At 44.4% G+C, this 19,454-nt stretch overlaps 1 long non-coding RNA gene across 1 annotated transcript; it reads right to left on the bottom strand.

Annotated features, from left to right (window-relative positions):
• Positions 1 to 794: 794 nt before the first annotated feature.
• Positions 795 to 16,840, bottom strand: LOC119384910 (uncharacterized). Its single transcript, XR_005181981.2, has 3 exons — positions 16,754 to 16,840; positions 10,057 to 10,143; positions 795 to 1,069 (listed from the first exon to the last, which is right to left on the bottom strand). It is a non-coding gene; the product is annotated as an uncharacterized LOC119384910 (long non-coding RNA).
• Between the last annotated feature and the right edge of the window lie 2,614 nt (positions 16,841 to 19,454).

Genomic DNA, 19,454 nt, shown 5'->3' with positions numbered 1-19,454 from the left:
AAGCGTTGACCCTATCAAGATTTCGCGCTTTTTGGCTACACGCTGTTATCTCTGTTTGCGCAGACGCAAACACAGAAAATGAAGTGAAATCAGTTGATCGCGCACGATAGTAATGCGAGTCAAGGAAGAACGGATGGGCGGCTGCATGGAAAAGCAGTGCACGAGACAATTCACATCTGATATTTCGCGTACATGGACCAGTCGAGAGTATGTACTATATAGACGTCACGGGAATCACTGTTCTGCGTCACGAAGTGCGCCAGAAAGACGAGAAATGCCAGGAGAGAATATTGCGCTCGTTTTTTGTATTTTCAGAGGCTGGTGGGGGGCCATTTAGCAGTCTATCACCTTCTTTACCCTCAGAACTGCGTGACAAGAGAGATAGATAGATAGATAGATAGATAGATAGATAGATAGATAGATAGATAGATAGATAGATAGATAGATAGATAGATAGATAGATAGATAGATAGATAGTGCGAGGAAGTCTGAACGAGTTATATATATATATATATATATATATATATATATATATATATATATATATATATATATATATATATATATATATGCGGGTCGGAGTCAGTTACAGAGAACGCTCAATGAATGCTTGTCTCATCCCACATTAATGGCGGACAGCTGTGAACAAGGACATGTAAAGGTCCTTGGCTTTGGGTCGGTTAGAATATCTCCAAGAAATGGGAAAAATAACACGACAGTTTATTTTTCTTTTCGTTGTCCTGTTGCTACAAAGGCCGGATTGAAGTGCGATGGTTCTGTTAATTGCCATTGCCATGTGTTTCAGACAAACTGTGCCGCATGAAAAGTGCCTCAAAATTACGAGGCTTGAAATTTCGTGCCAGCTAGCAGTGCGGTGTTTTACTTGGGGTGGTGTTGCACTCTTTTTCGTCGTATACCTCGTATACCTTTGTGGTTTGGCATAGTGCAGACAAGGCGCGTCGACAAAACGTATGTGTTTCGTTGACGTGAGCATGCTTCACCAAAATCGCGCACATGGAGTGCTTTTTGCCATTCAAAGCGGAGGACTGTGCTTCTTCATGCGAGAGACCTGAAACAAGAAATGCAATGATTATTTTAACATTATTGCACATTGTAACTAGGAGCATCAGGTTGCGTTGAACTTAAATGCCCACGAATACAGTTCTCCAACAATACTGTACACAAAATATTCTGATCATAAGCGCTTTGTTGTATCAGAAGGCAGACGTGTTTATTACCTTGCTTCTACAGTAAGGCGTGGGAGGGAAAAAACTTTCGAACGAATAGACATTTCAGATATATCTGATCTAGTATAATGTTATTCCGTGGTGGTCACAGGTAATATTAACAGTCACCATCAAGGCTTTTTTTTTTTAATTCGAGCTGTCTCTTTCGTGCATATCGAGGACAAAGACCGTTCGTACATTAGGGCCTCGCACATTTGGCGTCCTCCTTTGAAACAATGAAGCCAGATATCGGCAACGTATACATGGCTAGACTGTTCCACTTGTATATTTTAAATGCGCGCTCATACAATGTATGGTAGAACAGCAAAATGGAATCTATTTCTGCTCTGATAATTTAGTGAGGAAGATGTAAGAAATGTTGAAACACAAAGAGGTGTCTAAACAGCGCTAGGGTAAGTTCCGATTCTATGGAAATATTTTCAGGCAACAAAAGAAAAAGTTAGCGCAGCTTGTACTTAGTCACGCAAGGCTGGGCTGTAGCAGAGCTGGTGGGTACCTAGCTAGGCCTGGATTGGCTAGGATTTCAGCCTCTCACCTCTCTTTTTCCCACTCCTTGCTATGCTATACTATATATGGTTATGATGGCTGTTTTTTGCCTCTCTTTTGTTCTGTTTCTTTATTTCTTTCTCAGTGTATTTCTTTCGCTTTCTCTCTTTGTTTTTGATCCCTTTCTTTCTCTCTTCCTATTTGTCGCTTCCTCTTTCTTTCTATCTCATCCTCTCTCTTTCTTTGATTCTCACTCTTTCGGTCTTTCTTTCTTTTCTGTGTTTCTTGCTTTTCTTCTCTCTGTTTATCTCTCTATTTCTATGCTATGCTTTACTCTCCCCTCATCCTATTCCTCCTCCTCGCCCTCAGTTACTTTTCCCATCCCCTTTCTATGCTATACAATACAATGCTATGCTATGCTATGCTATGCTATGCTATGCTATGCTATGCTATGCTATGCTATGCTATGCTATGCTAGCGTGTCTGGATAGCCGATTTTGGGTGGCATGAGATAACGTATGCTATACGAATTTAAATGGAGTTGTTTTTTAAAAGCCCTTTGTAGAACGTCCCAAAAGGGTATGACGTCTTTACAGCTGATGAAGCAATGTTCTATAGTTTCCGGAACTTCACAGAGGCGACAGTTAACTGAAGATACAAAGATGTAGGAGTGTGCGAATAGTGAATTTTGGAACCGAATCGAATAGTGATGACACCGAATCGAATACGAATACTAATCAAATACTCTTCGAATAGTTTTCGAATAGTAAGACAACTCCACGACATTTTCATTTAAACGAATATTCACAAACTTTCACCAAATAAAATTACGGTTACTTTTAAGCGACTCAAAATACTTTAGTCATGAAGCCTTCGAAATATCTTGTAACTGTAGGATGAAATACAGCAGTGATACCGTAATCAAGGTTTGTCGCCTGCCTTTAAATAAAATTGAGACACAAAAACTATTCAATTTTGAACCGTACACCATCCATACAGCTAAGGCTGTAATAAAACGGATAAACCTGTCGTTACAACATGGGGCTCGGCACCGGAAGCATGTGAACATCAGTGTTGAAAGCTGTATCTGCAAGAACAATTTATGCAAACACAGCACTTGCATCTGTTGTAATTCGTGAAGCTGAATGTAGCCGCAGACCCTGCAGCTTCAGTTATTACAAAACGAAGACAGGTACTGGGTAATGCGATGCAGGTGCAGCATAGTAAAAATTGAGTAATAGTGGAGTTTTCAGAAAAACCACCTTCATCCGGCAATCAATATAGCGTCGGTAGTCTCGTAAAATCTTGGGCTGCATGCATATTGGTAATTTAGTGATTAAAGGAGAAAAATGATCGTTGGCTGTTCCAGAGTTTCGTTGTTTTCGAGTTCTCCCGTCGGCGCTAATCATTCGAAAACTATTCGAAAAATATTCGGTATTTCGAATATGTACTATTCGATTCGAGTACCGATTCGAATAGAATGCTATTCGATTCGCTATTCGAAATCTTCGAATATTCGCACACCCCTACAAAGATGCCTTTGCTGCTTAACCAGGTCCCAAAAGCCATTCTATGCCTGTTGACATGCTATTACTAATGGGTATGCACAGTTTATGGAAAACTCGCATGTTAGACAGGCATGCGGAACCCATGGTATCATCGCTGTTGCATTTCATTCAAATGGCTCTTCACCTAAAAGACTTTTATCAACAGTTAGAGTTTCAACCGGACTGGTATCCACTCTTCATGAAATGTATAGCTTCAATACCCTTTTAAGACTTCTGTAGAACGCTTGTACGCTGGTAGAGGGCGCCTTGAGTATTTTGTTCGCAGTGTATTCTAATTACACACATTTCTAATAAATGCCATGAAAGAAAAAAAAAGTGTCTGGATAGCCGAGTGGTTACGACGCTCGCCTTCGGGTCGCGGGTGCGCGGGTTCGAATCTCGCCATGCCAAGAATTTTTTTTGCGTCAAGAATTTCTCTCTTTCTTTCTCTTTACTAACTATTTCCCTCTCTCTGTACTCGTTCCCTCGCTCATTAGAGTTATTGCATCCCACAGCGGAAAAACCGGCGCACGTGTTCTGGGAGCGATACAGAAGAGGATGAGGACGAAGCGGAGGATGTAGAGAGCGTGTGCCGGTTTGTGATGATGGTGATAATTTTCTATCTACGACACACGGCAAACCTCGACCAAAAAAGCTCTGCTGTATGTGCTGTTCACTTTCAGCCGTAGATTTTTACTTTTTCTGCGTTAATGATAACTGGCACTGCAGGACTCGAGGACGTAGCCCCCCGTGGTTTCACTGTTTCCGCAAACGAATTCACGGTCGCACAAGGTGTTTCCGAGCGTATTATAGTCGAATTTACTAAGTGGCCCTTCAAATCACGCGTGGCATATTTTCTAAAGACAGTGCTCATTTTTGAATTTTTTTTTTACTGGGAAACATTTCGCAAGCTCTTTTGTACACTTGTAGGCCGCACCTTTTTTTCAGTGACACGTTAACAGAGTGACGCTGTTTGCTATGTGTCCAGACTACCCTGTCAAGCTGCGGAAGGGCGGGGAGGCTGTAAGCCACAGCGCCCGTAGAGAAAATTTATTTAGTCTTATTTCTTTGGCGCGCGCCAGCTGTAAGTGAGCAGGGTTTTTTTTTAAACATCATCACCGGCTTCGCAGGTCAGTCAATACAAGCTTCTCTTGAAAAATTTCTAGGCGTGGCTTTACTGTCGCAAGCACCAATGGACAGCGGAGCTGAGAGAAAGCCTGAGCGACGATAGTCTTACGCCGAAAGTGTTACGTCGATAAAGTCCAGCACGAGAAAGAGCCGCTCCGACAGTAGAGTGAATCTTCACATGCCTACCATTGGTTGTTTAAATGCAGATGCTCGGCCGACGTCAGCGCCAAGGGCCCCTTCAGTTACGGCCCTTCAGGCCGGGATCAAGCAAGATGGGCCCGGTTTCGTACGGCTTACGTTGCTCACGTCGTCATGACAAGAGGTACAGAAGCCGGCGGCTCCTTCTCTCCTCGCCGCCCCTCTCGCCTGCTGCGTGCGCGCGCGCGCGCTTGTGTGTGTGCATGTGTGTGCGTGTGTGTGTGCGCGCGTGCTGGGCTTATGTGTGTGCGTGTGTGTGTGCGTGTGTGTGCGCGCGCGTGCTGGGCATTCGTGTTCTTTGTCTATTCGCTCGTTTGCGCCGTGCGTTTGAATGCACGCGGCCAGATGTGCCAGATCATAAAAGATAAATCCATATCTTTAGTCTCGGTTTATTGCTCCGTTTCCGAAAACCAATATTTGCGTATAATGGGGCGTGATACACGTTCAGGAAGTGAACAGAAGAGAAGCATGCACAGCGTGTTTATGACCAAGCGATACAAAAGTTCACTGAAGTTCAGGAATTAACGACCAGTGAAATAAAAAATACAACATAATTACATGCGTACGCCCTTTCATGTATACACATATAAGGGACACGATTTTTACCTAGTGCAATAAAGACCATAGCGCGAAGGAGTTTCTGATATGAGAGTGTCATGAAAATTAAGGAAATTTAATTGAAATGTCAGTGCATGGCAAAAACAACAAAGACGCGCGAAATACCTTAATATGGAATATGGTTATTCCATGCCAAATCAACCAGCGTTTTTCCGACCATCACAAATATGGTTAAAAAAATTCCCACGTTTTCCTTGAAGTTCAAAACTTGTTTTGCTCGTCTATTTCGGTTGCCAAAAATTTTCCCGCCTATTTGTGAGTTTGTAGCTTTGCACCACTGAGCTAGAGGGCATCAAACAATTTTTTTCAAAGGACGTTTATGTGATGTACTCGATACAATGGTATTTGCGGCAAGCCAGTGAAGTAATGTAACTGTAGAAATAACTACTTCTTTATGTATATCAATTCTTCGAGGGCTTTTAGCACGAGCAAAAGTGAATAAAGTTGCGAAATTCGATATTTTTTTCCAGGAACATGCCGAACTCAAAGGGCACAAAAAAATATGTAATGGTGACCTGTTCAACATGCCACAAAAGAAAAATAATTTAGGCGCTGAAAGTGTAGAATATCGTCTGAAAAAAAATGCGAATGGCACTTTTTGAAAGAAGGTCTGTACTCAACGATAAAAACCTTGCCTTGGTGGTCGGAGTGAAAATATGCAAGATACCTCATTAGAAAGCTCTACGTATTAGCTGAAAGTATGCGAAGTAACAAGAGGGTATTATTTTTTTAACTCAAGAGATAGTTGTTTGAAATTTTGTACCGCCACCACCTTTTCGCCAACGTAACTCAAGCGGCATGAAGCACTCGCAACGGCATTCTTCAGCCCAAGCCTACTGACCTGGGATGCAGAGGGCAAGCTTGGCGCCGTCTTCAAAGCAATTGAAAAGAAAATGGGGTTATCATCCGGGTTTTATTGCCCATAGAGGTACGCTACAAGCAATGTGGCCCGAGTGTGATGACCAGGAGTGTAGCCAGAAATTTTTCTCGGGGTAGGGGGGAATTCCAGATGAGCCATCCAGCCGTTAGAATTGAATTGAAAAACGTTGATTAAAAAAGCAAAGGGGGTTTGAGAAGCAGGTGGGCGGGGCCCCTAGTCCAAGGATCCACTGGCCTCAGCAGCCCGCCGCGCCTGGTTCAGGAGAGCCACTTGGGCCTCCTTTTTCTCGCTGACGAGCAGGATCTCCCATTGCTCCGTTTGAATTTTTGCGCCGGAATCTGAGACGAGTTAATTTTGGGGGGCCTTAATTCACATTCCCACGTAATATGAGAAAGAGTTGGCTGTCCTCCACACCACGGGCAAGCACCCGCGTATGCGGTTGGGTGAATGGCATGTTTTAAACGCAGATGCGGGTATGTATTTGTGTGCAGGCGGCGCCACTCATGCGCTTCTTTAACACCTAGCCGAGAGTGGGGCGGGGAGTATCGCCGTCGTTGTCGACGCTGGTGTTCTAAGATATCCCGAGCAGCCTTTAGAAATGTATACAGTATCAGCATACAATCCCAATATGTTACTCACAATATCAAAAAGGATGTCATAAAACTAGGCTCTCAGTTCTTAATATAAAGGTGTTCGTCACTTGTGTAGTCTTATGACAGTCTTTGGGTCTCAGGGAGCAGGCTGCTCTCCTGAATGCAGGAAACACAATTTAAGAAATTTTAATACGACAGCTTTTATCAGTGTATTGCGTGATTGCTACCAGCGCTCTGTGTGGCTCATTCACTGCATATGACAAAATATTTTTTATTAAGTGTACAAAACGCACCTTTGGCGTTTCAAGAACTCTCTGAGGAAAGTAGCATGTTGTGACTGTAAATCTCTAACGGCTGGATGGCTCATGTAGAAGTCATCGCACCCTGGCCACATTGCTTGTAGAGTACCTCTGTTGGCAATAAAACGCACATGATAACTTGTTTCCTTTTTGATTGCTTTATAGGCAGTTCCAAGATTTCCGTCTGCATCCCAGGTCAGTGGGCTTGGGCTGAAGATTGCCGTTGCGAGTACTTCATGCCGCTTGAGTTACGTTGACGAAAAGCTGGTGGAGATATAAAATTTCAAAAAAACATTCCTTGAGTTTAAAAAATAATGCCCCCTTCTAAATTCGCATATGTCCAGCTAATACGCATAGCGTCTAATGAGGTATCATGTATGTTTTTAGTCCGAACACCAAGGCGAGTTTTTTGACGTGAAATCTGCAATTTATTTTCAAAGGATCTATTATAATTTCAGCGTATCAATTATTTTTCTTTGTAGCGTGTTGTACAGGCCACCATTACATATTGCAACATATGTGCACTTTGAATTTGCCATGTGCACGAAAAAAACATAAAATGTTGCAACTTTATTCAATATTGCTCTTGCGAAAAGCCCACCTGCACTCGGCACGGCTGCTCATTGGATCCGTTCCCGCTCAACTTTGCCCTGCAATCCGTGTAGCTGCTCCTCCTTTCCCCACACTTCCCTCAAGCTACGAGCTCGAGCTACGAGTTTTGCCTCTCGCCTTTCTGAAGTGTTGTATGGTAGTGTATGCATGAGCAGAAGTGAGGGTTGCCCAATTACTACAGAGCGCACGCCTTTTCGTTTTTCTCCCCAAATGACGACGCTATCCATGAACGCATATCGAGTACTTGAAATTAAAAGGTTGCGCGACAAAAAAAAGATGTCAAGGTATGTCGAACACATTAGGCCAAGAACAAGTTCTACTAGAGTATATCGAGCCCCGCTACGGCGGTCTAGTGGTTATGGCGCCCGACTGCTGACCCGACAGTCGCTGGATCGAATCCCGGCCGCGGCGGCTGCATTTTCAATGGAGGCGAAAATGTTTGAGGCCCGTGTACTTAGATTTAGGTGCACGTTAAAGAACCCCAGGTGGTCGAAATTTCCGGAGCCCTCCACTACGGCGTCCCTCATAATCATATCGTGGTTTGGGACATTAAACACCAGATATTATTATTATTATTGGAGCATATCTAGCACTAGTGATTATGTGCTTGTTGATTCCATCTTCAAGCGGGATTCGCCGTACGCTGGTGCCCTGCTTTATGTCAACTACCTCAGCTACCACAAAGGTTTAGTCTTGATCACTGTCGTTAGCCGTCGTGATGGAGATGTGCCACAAGGCATCAACCTAGGTGAATCCACATCAAACGGTGCTATAACCGCCAAACTCCAGCTGACATTGTGCAAGCTCTCATTAATCAATGTGCAATGAACGTTGAACTACTTTTGTAAAGACGCGTTTCACTTTCGCGTTATACAGATTCCTATGACGGAGGGATAAACCATGTTTGTTTGTTGTTGTTTTTTACGTAGCGGCCGTGCAACGAGAATGTCGTTGAGCTAGACAAAAGCTAAGGGCAATGCGTGCGCAACTTCATCCATAAATCTTTGGAACGTTCACGCCACGTTCACTATCTGTACGTCATGCGAACAAGTTCCAATATGCAGAGTGGGACAGTAATGGCAGTGTTTAGAGTGTGCACTGGGTTCGAAAGCAATTTGGTAGTACGCAGTCATGAAGTCAATCTTGCTGTAGCATTTGGTTCTTTCGAGACGAGCGTCGAAGCCATGTATGCAAAGAAAGCGATACAGATCCGGAGTAGTGATAGTGTCAAACGCACGATAATCACTACAAGGCCTCCAGTCGCCACCCAGGGCTCCGTCCAGGGTTTCACTCAGTCTAGAGCTCTACTTGCAGCTGCCGCGCTGCGGGCGCGGTCACTCAAACTCAGTTTATCATCCTGGTTCTCGCTGGCCAACAGCTCCTCCCATTGCTCCGCTGTAGGATGTCGCATTGGGGTAGGCCTGTAATGGCCTGGCATGCCTACGTGATTCGATATAGGGCAGCCTTGGCTGAGCACCATGGGCAGCGAGGAGGGTATACCGAAGGGTGCATCGTACTAAGGGTGTGCGAATTTGGATACATGCCGGTTTGAATTGGCCTCCAGCTCAGGCGGGGCTGTGGGACATCTTAGTTTGTGTCGTTGCCTCGCTATCGAGGGAGAACGACGAGAGTTCAGGTACAAGAAAATTGTAAGCGGGAGAACCGGTTCACCGAAAAGCGGAGGAAATTTCCCCGTAAATTCCTAGATGGTGTGTTCATCACGTGAACGGCGATGGGCACCTGAATTCTAAGGGGAGAAAGAGGAAGGCGCGAAGGACGGCCGCCACAGAGTTTTCGGCCTCGTTTCCTGGATGTTCGGAAAGAAGATGGCCGGGAAGAGCCGAGTTAGGCCAGGCTCGCAGCTTAAAGTGTGGATGACGCAGCGTAAACTAGTGAAGCAGGCGCAGGACGCAACGAAGGCCCATCTGGACTGAAGTGGCCACCTGCCGAGAGTAAATACAAGAGACTGGCTCTTTAACCAGTACACCTGTATTTATCTCACTCTCTCCCTCTCCTTCACCATGTCGCGTCCCTCTCAAGTGCACGTTAGGCTCTTCAGCCACAGCAGATGGTGTCATGTATGACGAACGCATTCCGTGTCTCTGCATGGGATGCCAGAACGATGTAGAAGCCTTCTGAGTCCACTGCAAGGTGGTGCCACTTCTTAGTGCGCAGATTTGTCCTTAACCTACGCAGCTCTCGCCAAATGAAGTGAGCGCATTTCATGCTGTTCTTCACATGAACAGTGTACTTGGCTAATGCAGTATGCAAGCTCTAATCTCGCTCCTCGATGTTCTTTTTGCGTTTAATTGTGAAGGCATACTTGGCGTGGCAGCCAGCAACCTAGAAACACAATGAACTGTGCGAAAAGACTATTGTGAACATCTCGTTGCTTGTGAAACAGCAGGCAGTGAACAGGCTAGCACTCAACAGAATGTTAACCCTTACCTGAATCAATGTTCTGCCCAAAGGTCACTTTTACTAAAGCGCACTTATATCCAGTGACCAAAAATTCCAAGGAAACGCTTGGAGAAGCTGAAAGAATGAGAAATGAGAGTGAAATACATAAGTATGCAAGCTCCACAGTTCTTTTTGACAGATATCCAGCGCTGAACTTTGAAGACAAGCACTCAGAAATACATGACAGGACGGGCGCTGTACTCCAACCAAGTTTATTGAAAATAGACACACGCTGTACCCGACGCAAAAGATCTTGGACGCATGCTCGTTCAAGGCAGTAGATCAAAGAACGCAGACTGCTTAGAATCGCCTATTTGGTAATCTGCATTCGCTTGAGGGCAAGGAGACAGAAGTGTCGTACAAATCACCTGTTTGCTTGATGCAGTTCTGGGACGCAAAAGCCATCGTTATTATTACACTTTCATTTAAACGTGGTGTTGTTTATTGAATAAGAACAGTGGCACTGATTAACGCGAGGATTGGTGCGACCTTCTTTAAAGCCAAAGTTTTTATAAGTTTCGAACCTCTTCTAATCGCATCATAAGTCTGTATCTGCCAAAAACATATTTTTATTAGCAAAGACTTTATGAAATGATGCAGTGCTTATTCTGACCTGGCACATTATTAAGTTAGCACATGCCACTTGAGTAAATTGTTTCTCTGTAAAGGTTTCTGTCCGAGCGAACGCAAGGAATGGGAGCCGACCAAAGCACGCGCTGTTTCTTAGCCGAACCCATCTGAATTCTACAGAGAATGAAGTCTAATATGGCTATTTTAAGGCGAAAGCCTTATACCTGTGACACACGGGCATGTTTGAAAGGCCATTGAGTCGATGGCCATCGAAATGCTACAACTCCATTGAACTCGATGGAGTTCTCGCGTTGCCACACGACGGTTTTCAACGGCCGTTGAGTGATTCAGGTGTTTCTCGCGAAATTTTTGTGGCGCTGCTAATCTTATTTTCGTTTTCATGTCGTCGTAAGTGAACTAAAATAAATCCACTTAAAAGCACACATTTGTGGGTTGCTTTGTTATAAAATATAAAAAAAAAATTGTTTATACACAATGATAAGTGCATTATTAGCTATAAGCAGAGTTGGTTATAAGTTTGCTGAACAGCGAAACTGTGGCTACGTTACAACCGCTTTACGCGTCCGGCCGCTTTTCTGGGTTTGCCACGTAGTACGTAGTTTTTCCTGGTTTTGCGGCTGCGTGTACTCATTTCGTTTAATTACGTGCTTGTTCCGCCGTCATGAGGGACCGCGAAGCAGATGACAAGGCCGCTATGGTGTTCTACATGGCTGCGATCATGCAGCTTGATGCTGGGATTGAAGCGGCGAAAGAGGAAGCCGACGCCATCGAGGATGAGCTGCTGCTGTTATCGCGAGCATGCGCAATTCCTACATTCCAAATGACACAAATACTTTAGTAAATGAGTTAGAACGCCCAAACACACTACTTTTAATGTATACTCGGTAAATTTTTCCTTTTCTAATCATGAGTATCAGCACACTGGGAACGAGAGGGCGTGGTGACGCTGTTTCCGCTTCCGCCGCTCGATGGCCATCGAAGTTTCAATGGTGTCTTCGAGTGCTCCGTTGACTCGATGGGCCACTGACTCAATAGCCTCCGAAACTGCCCGAGTGGCAGCGCGTGCATCCCCGTTTAGCCAATGGACCATTGGTTCAATGGCCTTCGAAACGCCCGTGTGACACGGGTATTAGATGCCTCATCAAACCCGAAAACTGACCGTCGGCATCGGCAGCGTCAACACGAGTAAACACGAGCAAAATTTGTGACGTCACCACGACGTCATCACATGACATCATCGCTTGGTTTAGGTGGGCCGATCACGGAGCCAGGGACAAACCAGGTGACGTAGAGAAAGCTTCGAATGCCTTCGGTCCGGGAGGGAGTGTGAAATCATGTTAAGTGAAGAAACCTTTCGTAGCGGGGTGGGGGAGGATCAATACATCGAGTGAGAAGAGAAGGTAAAAGATTGCTTTCGTCTTCGAGTCGTCTTATGCGAACGAATAAGGGACCCTGTGAGTTTTTTTTTTTTTTTTTGTAATCCATGCCATCTCCCCTATGCTTTCCACTCAATGCGTTAGGTTCTAATAGCCGTTACTAAAGAAAATTACGCTTCACACATCGGTTCAGCTTCCCGTTCATTGCATAGCTAGATTCTCGACTAGGCAGACTGATACCTCCAGGTAGCATACGAGAGTTCATTGGTCAGCTGCCTCCTCCGCCATTTTGTTTACTGAGTAGCGCCTGCGGGCAACAAAGTTTTTTTACACCTACCGCTATAAATATGAGTGGTGCTGAGTAAGATAGCCAAGGTTAAATTTTGTGCACCATGGAGGAAAATCTATGCTGTGTACCTACTTTACCAAATGAACTGAAGTGAGCCGTGAATGTAGCACAGCTGGTAGTGCAACCCAAGCGTGATGCGAATGTTATCTGCTCGTCTTCTGCCGGTGCAAAGTTGTTTTTGCATCTAGCTTTATTTGCCTTCACCCATAGTAACTTATATGCGACAATTCAAACTATAGCATCAATGCTGCAGCTGCCCAATAGCCGCCACGGTAATACAGTGGTGCAGGGTTGCCAGGTTTGGCAACTTTGCGCCAATTTGGCTACTATTTTAAGCCGGTGTCGGCATAAAAAACGCCTTGGCTACCTGGGTACTTTTGGGCTACTTTTCGTTTCCTCCATTTTTGAAAGATTATGTAGATCTGGTGACGTCGCACCTGCTGTCGAACGAGTATGTAATGTCCAAAGGTGGTAACCATGGCGCGTTTCTAGCTAAGAAAATTTACTTTCACACCTGCATGACGAAAGAACGCCTCGGTATACATGAAAAATGGTCGCCAATGGCATGAGTTTCCACACAACCTTTGGTGAACGCGATTTCCAACTAATTAGAAGTAAACATCACAATCGAGCGTGCCCTGCACTGAAGAACGTTTGCAAGGGGATGTTTGAAGAACTTCTTGTGTCACTTGAGAGAGAGAAAGTTCCAACTACCGCTCAACAATATTAGCTGCTCCTTCTTCAATATGCACCGTGCAAGAAATGATTGCGAAGGTAAACACTACAATGTATGTTTGAATACCAGCAATCGCGATTTCGGGCTTATTCGTGCCGCATTCATAATTCTTGTCGCCAGAAGCCTGTTACTTCGAGCCCATTTAAAAAGCTCACGCAAGACGCGTGAAGAACACCATTCTTGTAGCATTGCAAGCCACCACGTCATTCCTCTCAAAATTATTGCTGAAGTCAACAATTTATACTTGAACCTGAGCAGTTCTGATTTTAAAGTGTTCATACTGTACTTATTTAAATTTTCGCCAAATAGCTGGTAAATATAATTGTTCAAATAAAAAGAATTCAATTGCTTTGACCCAAGCGTGGCTACCTTTGGCTGCTTTTTCTGGCCTTGGCGTAAGTTGGCTACTTTTTGGCTAGTTTTTCCGATTTTCTGGCTAGATTTTGTCTTTTTGACCTGGCGAACCTGCAGTGGTTACGGTGCTCCGCTGCTGACCCGAAGTTCGCAGGTTCATCGCGGCCAGGTGGTTGCATTTTCTTCGATGGAAGCGAAAATGCTAGAGCAACGTGTGCTTAGATTTAGGTGCAAGTTAAACAACTTCAGGTGGTCGAAATTTCCGGAGCCCTCCACAACGGAGTGCCTCGTAATCATATCGTGGTTTTGGCGCGTAAAACCCCACCAATTATTAATAATTGCTCTCTCCCAAAGGTTGCATGGGGTACGTGAACTTGAAGAGCATGCGGCTGTAGAATCATTACATGCAATCAACGAGAATGTGAACCAACAATAAAGGATTCCGATTTTGTTAGCGGCAGCCATGTGAAGCCAATAGAACGTGAATTGAACGAAACGTTATTTGTAGACATATTTCATATTAATAATGTGTAAGCTCAACGAAAGTTTTCATTAAATAGTCAAGCGATAGACAAGCGATTCCCCTAAATAGTCACATAACTTAGGCGCTGAATAAACATTAAAATAAAATATTAAAATCGTTCGTTTAAAAGAGAATTTAACTCCAGTAACTACTAAAATGCGCATCCTATTGGATCATCCCTTAAAGTGCTACAATACATCTTCCACGGGAAGAACTAGAAACATTTTGAAGAACTTTCACATAAGCATACATGTCTCCTAGTGTAAAACTATTGGTGCAAAGGTAGGAGTTAAGTTATTCCACATGGTAATATTTATCCTTGTTGCATCTAGAAAACATCTCCAAATGAAACCCGAATACGAAAGAGATGCAGCAGCACGCCGGTTTGAAGTGATTAACAGCGGCAGATGAAGAAAAATCGCTTGGCCTTCCTCACGTCGGCAATAACTTTTATAAACTCCAGCGATATCCTTTCGTCGTCCACCTCTGAACGCCCAACATAAAGTACACAAGAATACGCCAGCCATTAGTAAAGCGTCTGGAATCTGTGTACTTAAATTTAAAGCACTGAATCTACAAAAAACACGCAGATACTGCAATAGCACACGTTCTTTCTCTCTTTTTTGTCGATCCTGCGCTAAAAAGCAAGTATGGATTACCAAGTAGCCTGAACCAAAGCGTTAAATAAGCATGATTTAAATCGTAGTCATTGTGATTTTGTACTATGCCTCTAGTGTGGACATACAAAAAGCGTCGCTGTAAACCTTGGGTTTACGCCTATGTCTTTGTCCCTTTGTTCGTCATACACATCGTCTACAAAAAAAAAATTCTGCGACGATTATGGCATTCCCTAACGCGAATTCTGAGCGCAGCTTTGTGTTGGGGCAAAGCCAACCGTGTTTGAAGTTTCGGCTATCTGCACTTGTAGCAATGCGACATTCGTTACATATTGCCACAGAAACTACCAGCGCTCGAGTGTACGCACACCACTCCGTGCACTGGAGGCGTCGCGAACCAAGCGAAACACTGACAACCCCGTTACGACACACGAAGCCAGCCGCAGTGCACGTGCCAGCCCTGCATGCCCAAGAGCTCCGATATAGGGGCCAGAGCGCGTGCCGGAGGAAGAAAGCGAGGTTAGAATCAAGTCTCTTGTTATATCGATAGACTCCGCGTTCGCCCTCTTTCGTCCTGGTTTCTTTCCTTTCTTTCTTTGTTTCTCTTTATTTCTCTTTTTATTTGTTTCTGTCTTGCTCTCTGTTCTTTGTATCTTTTTCGTGTCTGTTTCTTTCTATATCTTTCTTTCTCTTTCTATATCTTTCTCTGCCCTTTTCTATCTCTCTTTCACTCACTCTGTTTGTTTCTGTCTCTTTTTCTCTCTTTTATTGCTATAGCAATTATATGGACAGTCTCGACGGGTTTTTGCCGTCGCCGTTGCCGCCATGTGCCTCCCGTATGAAGTCCAAATTGATAAGATCCCCCCGCGCATCATATGTTCTACCGCGGGCAAAAACGCGCGAGCGGGGGCGACGAACGCAGCCGAAGCAAGAGTTCAAACGAGCCGGCCCATTTCCGTCGCTCGGAGGGTGCATGCGATAACATCACCCCGCTAGGGAGGCCTGCCGTCAAGCAGACAGAAAACGTCCCGCCCGTCTTTAACGAGCCTTAAAAGACGCGAAGACACCATGGGAGGGGGGGGGGGGGTGTAGCGCGAGGAGCAACTTTGAACTTTAAATCCAAGGGTGCGGTCGCGATCGCTGGCGCGCGCGCTATCTCGACAGCCATCACAGCGGGCGGCTCGTATACCCTTCTACGTGCTGCGCTCTCAACGCGAAGTGAATGTGCGGAAAGCATCTCTCCCTGGAGCGGCCGTATTCTCTTATTCTCTTACACCAACGTTTTGTAAGTACGCGAGATCAGATACAAAAAAGTTAGCTGCCAGCCTCACTTCGTATAACACTACAATTCGTTGCTATCGCTTTCATTGCTTCGCCCTTGCGGTGAAACTGTGACTTTTCTGTTTTGCTCTGGTTTTTTTCTATCTCTTTTTCGTGTCTGTTCTTTTCTCTCTTTCTCTCTCTTTCTATGGTTTTCTTTGCCTCTCTATATTATGTCTTTATTCCCTTTATTTCTCTCTATTTTTCTCTTCCTCTCTCTTTCTATTGCTTTCTTATTTTCTCTCTGTTTCTTTCTCTCTATTTTGTATTTCTCTCTCTCTCTCATTTTCACATGTTCGTTTTTTGTTTGACACTCACACGTGTTGCACATGGTAGTGGGGCTTGCCCAATTCCGTTGGCACATACCCGTTCCCTCGGTTACGTCTCCGACGCCAACGGCGACGCAGTTCAACGCGGGAACGGGCGCCTAATAGCTGCGCTCTAAAAATGTACTTCTGAAGTTACTAATTTCGAGCATGAGCAGTTCTCTTCGAAAGAGACGGAGAATTTTTCAGCTTTAATTTTGTAGCAATACGACTTGTTAAAATACATTGAAATACGTTTTAATGACAGAAAAATTGTAGATAGTTTACCGAAATAAAAACGCCGTGCACACTACGAATCTAACATTATCGATGTTGATACCAACATTGATGACAATAAATAGTGTGGCAATGACAACCATTTCTTAACTATGATAAGGTAAGAAACATGTAGAGACAGGCTGTATACAAAGTAGCCACTGCAACTTCATCTGCATTTTCTGGACTAGATAGTAGCTACCTTATATTCAAGGAAAGTGAGTATATATTTTCTTACCAGTTCCGGCAGTAGAATTCATAATATTATATCCACGACTGTCGTTGTAAAAACCATATGTCTGTGTAAAATTATGCCTGTTTAGAATTGAAAACAGACATGCCAGCGTAGCTGTGGCATTAATGTTTCTCTTACCGTGAACAAAATACAACAGTGTGCGTCTCTTGCAACAGAAAATCTAGTGCAGTCTCAGTCTATATCTTCTTGTACACTAATATGACTCATTTGTTCGCGAGGGCGATTTACTTTGAAATATTTTCTCTATATTGCTTGGCAAAATACTGAGGTAGTTCATTTTATGTCATTTCACGTTTTGAAGTATAAACATAATATGGAGTCAATTGATGCCTCGCGCAGGATTACGGACCAAATAAGACACCTGTGAGCATTAACCTAAGTGTCCTAGAAGAAGTTGCCTGCAGCATATGCTACATTTGTTGTAATCAATGCACTGATAGCATTCTGTTTTGCTTTGTTTTTTCTTTGTTTTGTTTTTGACAGTTCATCAATAAAAAAATTCTGCAGATCCCTCGTACCGTGGGAATCGATGTTATGCGAAGCATGCGCGGGATGGTGACTGTGGCTTAATTTTTCACAATGAGCAAAACGTAACGAAATGACGCTAGAGAAACATGGAAGTGGTATACGCACACTCATATGTTGCAGATTCGTATATGTATTATATAACCAGTTGTTTACACTTGAGTAACAATGCCAACAGACACATGGGTGTTACCAACACCAGACGCGGTAAGCTGATATGTAGTGCTTATATTCTTCAATACTGGATAGCGCGAATCCGAACAGGACAAAGAAGAAACACAGATGCACAGGACAGGCGTTACTCGCAACTAAGCTTCATTCAGGAAAGTTTCCCTAGACATATACACAGCCGAGTGGCACGCGCAGGCGCACTCCACCTACGTCACAGTTGCAGTTGTTCCAGTTGCGGTACACTTGTTATGCGTATACTTGCCCTTTATGACGAAGAACGCGCGCACGTTTCAGGAACCCGTGTGTATCTGTAGAAGGGGTTCTTGACAGTTCTTGAACAAGGCCATCATCACCGTTATCGGTGAGCATCAGCAGCTAGAACGAATTTGTTAATAGGATCCGTTCGTGATCGCGGCTACGAGGGGTTTAAGTGTAGAGAAGTGTGAGGTGCAGTACAGCTGGTGGAAATCCTGGATGCCTCTTACGATGCAATGATCCATGATGCCTCCTGTCTGGACGTGGCAGCGAGGTCTTTTGATGCCCTGCCCACATCTAAGCCGTCTTTGACGAAGTATAAATAACAGGCGTTGTTGGGTCTTCATAAATCAATGTTGAAGTCACCGGTAATGATGAGAGGCCTGGTTCTCTAGGCAGATTTATTTTAGGAAGCATTGACCCCAGTTTTTTCCTAATCTACGTGGTCCACGTTGCGGACCACGTGGACGAGTGGATGGTAGTTGAGCGTCTTCCAGGGATGTTCTTTCTTCAGCTTCCTCGCTTTCCTTGCATCCGCCGCGGTGGTATAGCGTTTACGGTGCTCGGCTGCTGACCCGAAAGTCGCGGGTTCGATCCCGGCCGCGGCGCTCGAATTTCGATGGAGGCAATATGCTAGATGCGATCTCGGTACACGTTCAAGAATACGAGATGGTCAAAATTTCCGGAGCACATCGCTACGGCGTATGTCATAATCATATCGTAGTTTTCTGACATAAAACCCGAACTATTAGTATTATCAGAGTCCTTCAATACTTCTCCTGGTCATGAAGCTCCCGCGAAAGTTTGATAGAGGGACAGGAGCAGCCGCTAGGGGCGCCCTCGCCCGTGCGTGGGCATCGGAGCGGCACCGGCGCTGAAGTTGTACGGCGCCCGTCGGAACTGCGAAACGTGATTGAAAGTACCCGCGAACGTTTAGTACATCTTCAGAGTGATGTTACCCTCACGGAAATTCGGGGAATGTCTAATACAGTGCAATTTAGCGGAGAATGAGGCCTTAAAGCTAGAAATTCGACGGCAACAAACGCATGCTGCTTCCGCTGTGCGCGATATACTACCGCTATAAACGCAGGTTTTTTTTTCCTGAAGAATCTAGGGGAACTTTGTGGATGATACGGAGTCCTTCAAGGACTCTGGCGGATCTTCGCGCGTCGCGAAAACGCAGTGGTTGCAACATTTTATCGTGCATATCAAATCTTTCAGGCTATACGTGGTTGTATACGAATATATCGCAATATAGCCTCCTATTTAAAGAACCAAGAGCCAGTTTGAATGAATTAGTCTTTTGAAAATTAACGATGATCAAGGGATAGTTCACAGCGCTTTCCCCAGGCTTTCGTGTTTTATTTCGCGTTCATTTATCACTACGGTGCCGTGATGCGTTTAAACTTCGCTTGCTCATGCAGTACTGTGTAGTTTTCCCAATCATTCTTTGCTGTTTTTACTGTCAAGGCGAAAGCCCTACATGCCTCATCAAACGCGAAAATTGATCGTCGGTGTCCCACGTCGGCGGCGTCAACACGTAACGCAAAAAATGATCATCTCTCGTGAGTACGTATTTATTGCGCTCTTCAGTTGTGACTTCCGCCAAATTATTTTTCTTCATTTCCGGCATCCGTAAGCGTCTCGGTCTTCATTAGGTGTTCATACATATGCAATTAGCACGTTAGAACCAGGCTTATTACGCACGACGGTTAGGAACTGTTTATTGATC

Source organism: Rhipicephalus sanguineus, chromosome 3 (genome assembly GCF_013339695.2).
Source record: "Rhipicephalus sanguineus isolate Rsan-2018 chromosome 3, BIME_Rsan_1.4, whole genome shotgun sequence".
Lineage (NCBI taxonomy): Eukaryota > Metazoa > Arthropoda > Arachnida > Ixodida > Ixodidae > Rhipicephalus > Rhipicephalus sanguineus.
This window is presented reverse-complemented; position numbering and strand designations above follow the sequence as displayed.